General features: G+C 40.0%; 1 non-coding gene across 1 annotated transcript; it reads right to left on the bottom strand.

Moving 5' to 3' along the window:
• Window positions 1–6,755: 6,755 nt before the first annotated feature.
• Window positions 6,756–6,870, bottom strand: LOC136737856 (U5 spliceosomal RNA). The gene has a single exon (XR_010812479.1). It is a non-coding gene; the product is annotated as a U5 spliceosomal RNA (small nuclear RNA).
• Between the last annotated feature and the right edge of the window lie 207 nt (window positions 6,871–7,077).

The following is a 7,077-nucleotide window of genomic DNA, read 5'->3' as shown; positions in this document are numbered from 1 at the left end:
AAGCATGGAGTAGAAGTGGAGAAACACAGCAATTGTAATCAGCACCGAGGCGACTGCGTCTTTAAACCCCATTTAACATCACAATCAAACTCATTCCGCGTCTATGGCAAATCGTAACCCTAATGTTACAAATGTTCCCTAAATATGTGTTTTGCAGAATACACAAGCAAACGTTATGGAATATCAGCATTTTATCGACACACATGATATAACTTATTGTTCTTTAACATTGATGAGAATAATTAACATGAATAAACTTACTGCTGAAGATGTAACCCTTACCCAGTGGCTAACCCTAACTATGTTACAAATGTTCCCTAAACACTTATTTTGCAGGATCAATAAAAAATTGTTAGGATTTTTTAAACTTTTACTGACACACATAGTTAATAGCAATGTGTTATAACTTTACCGAAAATAATAATCTGTATATCTTTAATTGTTTAGACGTTATTAAGATATAATGCATCATTCACATAGGGAACATTTGTAACATGTTAGGAAAAACAAACAAATGATTTGAAAATATTCATAATTACAGCATACAATTTGTCAGGCTTCATAAGAATGGTATTTATAACATACTCTGTAAAAATCAAGCAAATAGCATTTGTGGTTCACGAGAAAATATATATATATAATCAAAGCTATCAGACTATAGCAGCCGGTGTATGAAGACACATACGATTATACAGCATTATTTGGCAGCTTCGCAAGACCTAATTTGAAACGTTGTTGGTAAGTTAGATAATTAGTGGGGACCCTCTATTTGCAGTTCTTCCCCTCCATAATTGCTAAAATAAAGTTTTACTGACATTTTATTGACCCTACCACTGCATAGGGCACATCTGTAACATGAACGCTACTGAATGGCACATACATTGAAAACTACGGAGAACTGAGACAAATCCACTTTACACTTCATAAATAATCTTAAAACGTTTCCAACCAAGGCAACACCCACTTGAAATACGTTCATTCTCATTTTTGGTAAACAAAAAGAGAGATTGTTACATATGTTCCCTATGATGCATCTACAGAGAGAGAGAGACAGACAGACACTAACACTCTCTCTCTCTCTCTCTCTCTCTCTCTCTCTCTCTCAGCTGGGAGTGTGTGGGAGGGGTCTGCAGTGAGCGGGAGTGCTGCTGAGAGCTCTGTCCTTTGGCTGCGTTTTTTTGTTGCTTTACTTTTTTCAGTTTGTTTATTTTGTCTTCTGTTTTCAGTGCTTTTCTTATTGTGGGGGAACAGGGGAGGGGAGGGGGGAGTACCGGTAGTTCTTCCCGGGTCGGGGGGTCGGACCCCCTGAATGCGTCTTTTGAAAAACTGACCCGACGCCATGGAGTCAAGATCGCTCCGGTGCAGTTCTGCCCCCTAGAGCAGTGTGTGTTAGCGGTTGGGGAGGTAGCAGGGTGTGAAAATATCAAGTCTGCTGCCATTGTTATCTTCTTAAAAACCACTGATCTGCTCAATCAGCTAGTGGCTAATGGCACAGTGTTAGACGACACTTTCACCCCGGTGTTGCCGCTCGCTGCTCCTGCCCGGAAGGTAACGCTGTCTAACGTCCCTCCGTTCATCCGCACCGGCTCGGGCAGCTGATGTCCGGCATTAAGAGGGTCCCGCTGGGCTGCAAATCCCCGCAACTGAAACACGTCATGTCCTTCCGAAGGCAGCTGTATATGATCCTCAATAACATCAATGAGGATCTTAATGTCATTTTTAAATTTAAGATCGACAATACCGACTACGTCGTGTTCGCTACTTCGGAGTCCATGAAGTGTTTCAGGTGTGGGAGCGAGGGGCATGTCGTGAGGAACTGTCCCGAGCAGGACAGGGAGCGGGAGGAGGAGCGGGGCGACGCGGGGAGGAATAGAGACACCGGCCCGCAGCCACAGATGCAGCGGGCAGACAGAGATCGAGCCCCGGCGGAGGAGACAGTCGCCGGTCGGACCGATGGTACCACTGATGCCGTGACGGGGGAAGAGCTGCCCGGAGGCGATGACGCACAGCTGGGGGACGGGGTCGAGGCAGCGGGGGATAGTGACGACCGAGACGCCGGGGGGAGATGGTGTTGAGGCGGTGCACGGGGCGCTGGTTAGTGACGAGGAACAACCTCAGCAGCCAGCAGACGGGCGGACAGACACACAGGGTGTAGCCGAGGAGGAGGCAGGGCCAGGCTCGGCGGTACAAGCCGAGGCGCCGGGTGGAAAAAACGCACTAAGAAGGTGCTGGGAGGGAGCACGGACGGTGTTGGTAAATAGTGGCAGTAAAAGAAGTGGTGGCACAGTAGTGAAGCTGGGGTAGCGAGCGGCTTGGTGGGGAAAGGTCCGGCTACACGCTGGAGCATCGCGGCTCGGAGTGACAGTGAGGGCGGCTTCACGGATTCCTCTCTCGCCTCCTCGTCCTCGGTGAGTCAGAGCTGCAGTGAAGGATATCAGGAGGTTTTTAGAGAAAACGAAGGGAAAGAGGTCTGTTGTAGTGGAGCAGTTTTTCCCAGATCGTGCACGCCTGCTGGCCTCTATTAAGTTTTTACAGAAACCCTGACCTATCAATTTGTACAACACTCACTGAAAACCATGGTTGGGGTCAATTCCTGTTTTTCAATTCCAATTCCTCCTACAAATCAATTCAAAATTGCAATTACTTTTTGCATTCACAGAATATTCTTTATTGGAATTGAATTGAAAAGGGAATTAAAAATTGAATTGGAATTGACCCCAACCCTGTTGAAAACAAAACAAAAAATACAGATCTGGTTCTTCAAATCTTCACTCTGGTTTCATTCTGTGTCGTAGTTCATTTATCTTGCTGTTAATTGCACCACCAATTACACTCTTTGGGGTACTGGGCAATTTTTTCAAGGTAGCCCCTAAAAAACATGTATCACATAGATTTAATGACTTGCACATAGATATATAAAAATCTTTTAATAAACATACCACATATCTTTGAGAAGGGTTCATTAGTTACATATTGCCACAGTAAATCAACATTTTTGTGTGTGGGTGTATTTAAACGTTTTGGTGTATGCTCTTAAACTTGTCTTACACTAGTTCATAGTAAAATCTGTACTTGGCGAAGCAGCTATGCAAAGGCAGTCTTTTCTCCATTAATACCTTGCTTAAGCATTACATTGATGTGGCACAACTGGACTGAAATGTGAAGTATTTGCTCAAAAGTCAAATTTAAATGAGACATGAAAGTTTATATTGTCAAGGATCCCATGGCACTATTCATTATTATTATGTATTAATATGTCTGAAGCATTAATCCAAGGTGATTTACAAGGTGTTGTTGAAAGAGTGACGTGGCTGAATTCTAAGTCAGGCTTCCCTCAATCAGGTCTAACAAATTTGTTATGACTCCACCTTTACTGCTGTGTAGTAATCTGCTGGTACAAAATGGCTGCACCCCAGAGGGTGGTGGGTGAAGTGAGTCTGTAGAGCACTTTGGGATCTTTCCAGCTGCTACATGTAAGGTATTATTATTTATTAATAAATTAACTCTAGTCTCTGAAACTAAAACAAAGGCCAAAGGAACATTTCAAATGCTAACCCTTTGTGTTCTATACAGTTAAAAAGGAGAGTTAGAAATTTTGTACAACAGCATTTACATACCATATATGGCTTCCACCTTTAAGCGATCCAGAGGTGTCTTTTTCTCCGAAGTTGGATCTCTCTTGCTGCCACCACCACGAAGATTGCTCTTTAATAATGTTGGAAAGTCAAAGACAGCAACCGTCAGGGTTCTTGCATATGACGTATTCGTGCTGCACCTCTCTGCAAGGATCCAGGACAGTTTGTCAATGTAAACTCCAGTGCCTGGGAATATTTCCACCTAAAAGACAATGGTAAATAAAAAACAAGTTTATCCCCAAACTATTCTTATATTATGTTAAGTGGAATACATTATCAGTAAGGCTGTGATTTTGTTACAGAAATGTGTTATTAAAGACCACAGTATGTCTCAATTCTAAGTTTATTAATTTACAGACATAATAAAGTCAGTGAATCTGTGACACCCATAATTCAATTACATTCTTATTATCAACTATAACTATGAATATAACTGATAATGTAGCATCATTAGATTGTTTACAACCAATATTTGTTTTCAATATATATATTTTTACCTTGTCTTTGTAATATTGTAGACCAAGAGTGTTATACCTGTTTTGGTGATTCTTTGTCAGATTCAGAACAATTTGCTGTGGGGCTGTCAGAACCACTTGATGGTGACACACTTTTGTCTTCATTGCTGATAAATGTGGCTTTTGTTACAATTTTTTTCAGATTGTCCAAAAGGTCTGGAATCTCTGGAGAAAAAAACCTTAGTATTAAATGATAATCATTTCTAGTAATATATTTAATGCAAAGTGAAAACAAAACCATCAATGCCTGCAATTATACTTGAGAGACTTGCTCTATGTTATTGGCAAACTGACCTTTTTGTGGGTCATTAACATTAGCTACGAAAAAAATAAAAAAGATAAAATACAAGAATTTCCAGGTCTAATGTAATGCATATAGTCATTAATGTAGGATTATGAAGTTATGTTGAAAAACTTTATTTAATAATCAGTATTATTAAACTATTAGACAGTGCACATTAAGAGTCTGTATTGTGGTTCTAGATTACTTCAGTATGATCAACTATAATACATTACTCTGGAATCTAAATTACTGAAGAATAACATTTATCAAGGTAAGGAATTATTTGCTATAAATAAAAAAACTTACCATCAACCATACGGTTTCGAAGACATTGGTTTTCATTTTTAAGTCTTGTGTTTTCCTTTTCGAGCTGCTTAACTTTTTGCTGTAGCTCAACTTCACTGGACTCTTTAAATGTCTGTAGAATATGACGGGATCTAATTCTTGAAGCTCCATCGGTTTTCTTTCTTATTTTGTGCTGTATTCAGAGAGGAAAATAGTTTAAAATGAAAATATATATATATATGAATATGATTAAAAAAAAACAATCCTGCAATACATTTATTTAATATTTGCAGTAATTATCTCACCGGTAACTGTGGTTCATCAAGGTCACTATCATCTGAAATTTGAAGTTTTTTGTTTGGTTTAGGTACTCTCTTCATTTTAGGACAGGGCATTTTTGTTAGGTCATTAAGTTTTCTTCTTAGTTCGCCTTCTTTTCCTAAAATAAAAATAAAATAAATAAAACCCTGCATTATGTCCACAGATATTTGGAGATTATATTTATTTGTCATAAAAATACTGTGCTTTGACCATACAAATTAAGATGAACAGCCAACACTGAATCAAAACTGAAGTTAAATTATATCTGGTTTAATTTATTTTGTGATTTGGGGGATTTTATTGTAAAGCACAACACACAATAAATCGTTCTTACAAATGCCAGTCAAGTATGACGAGTTTTTAGCGCCCTCACCACCACCTACCATGTTATGAGAGTATGTTAGAAGTACAACACATTAATAACTTAAACATTCATTTCAAATATACTGTGATTGTATATATCAAATAGCATGTAAAGACTTTAATGTTTTTTTTTTTTAAATAAACATTGTTACCAGTCATAATGATCTGCGCTTCATGGACAGGCCATCCACCTTTTGGAGGTTTGTTCGTGTCTCTCCACTCTGCTCTGAAGTTTCGAGTCGTCTCTTCGTCATCATCAGCAATGCTGAATAAATCAAAATTGCGAAAGCAAGCAGTGGGAATCACGCTGTAAGAGTCTTTGTCGACCCCGCTTTCCCACTTCACCAACGCGTGCATCACCGCCATACTACCTTCACCTTCTCGTCCGTTTTTTCTGCGCGTTTTTCCCCCGACAAGTCACGGCACAAAAAACAGTCCCGCTCTGCATTCTGGTACTTGGCGTTCTTAATAACACCAACAGGGTGTAATCGCATAGACCACTCGAGTATAAAGTACTACATATCCCATCAGTTACAGTTTTTTTTCATCTTCTGAAACTGCAATTTAGCACTTTCAACTGTTTCTTAGTGATTCCTAGAATTACTAACCGGTATTGTAGTCAATGTGTTTATAACCTTTTTTGTTTAACGATTTGTGTGTTATCCTATGGGATCCCATGGTCTTTGATTTGGTCACGGAAGTGATTTGTCTTTGATTTGTTGATCTAGAGTTGAATTTTAATTAGTTTTTCCCTTTTGTATAATTAGTGTAGTGCTACATTTAGTCTTTGTTTTTAAATAAATTTGACAATTTATATCTTTGGAATTGGTGTCTGCGTCCAATTATTACAGAAATTGAGTTCTACAAGACTCCAGGATTCGTGATAAGGTGATACTATGAATTCACTTCTTTAATTGAAATGTATAAGTGTACCTTACGCTACATATATGTATGTATGTATGTATGTATGTCCAATTGCTTTGACAATACAAATGAATTGAATTGAGAGGGAGAGAGAGAGAGAGAGAGAGAGAGAGACAGACAGACAGACTGACAAACAGAAAAACAGACAGACACAGACACACACACAGAGCCAGCCAGCCAGCCAGCTCAGCGATGACATCACGAGCCTCTCTCAGCTGACTGCTATGACATCACAGAGCACGTACATTCCGTTGCTTGCCGTCTGTCAACCACTCAGTCACTGCCAGCCAGACTGGCTGGCTGGCTGGATGTGGGGGCTGCTTGCTGCTGCTGCGTACCTTAGCAAGCTTATTTGCTTGACCGGCCTTCCTACTCCTCTGCCCACATGCCCACCTATGCCCGATCTGCTGTTCACCTGGATCACAGCTCCGCCCCAACAAGGCAGAGCCCCCCAAGAATGGTACAAACTCACCCACGATCCCCTCCACGGAAAGCTTTAGCAAAAGGCAAAAGCGTTATACGTAATGAAGAGGAACCCGAGTCCAAGACGCATCCGACCAGCCATACATATTTGTGTGTATTAAAGATCACATTTTCTTACATTTAGTTTTTCTGTACTTTATTACATCTTATTGTGATTTATAAAAGTATTGTTTCTTTTCCATATGTATGTATGTATGTGTGTGTGTGTGTGTGTGTGTGTGTGTGCCTGTCTCTGTGTGAAAGTGTGTGTGTGTGTGTGTGTGTGTGT

This window comes from Amia ocellicauda, unplaced genomic scaffold (assembly GCF_036373705.1).
Source record: "Amia ocellicauda isolate fAmiCal2 unplaced genomic scaffold, fAmiCal2.hap1 HAP1_SCAFFOLD_54, whole genome shotgun sequence".
NCBI lineage: Eukaryota > Metazoa > Chordata > Actinopteri > Amiiformes > Amiidae > Amia > Amia ocellicauda.
The sequence above is the reverse complement of the archived record's forward strand: the minus strand, read 5'-3'. Positions and strand labels throughout refer to the sequence as shown.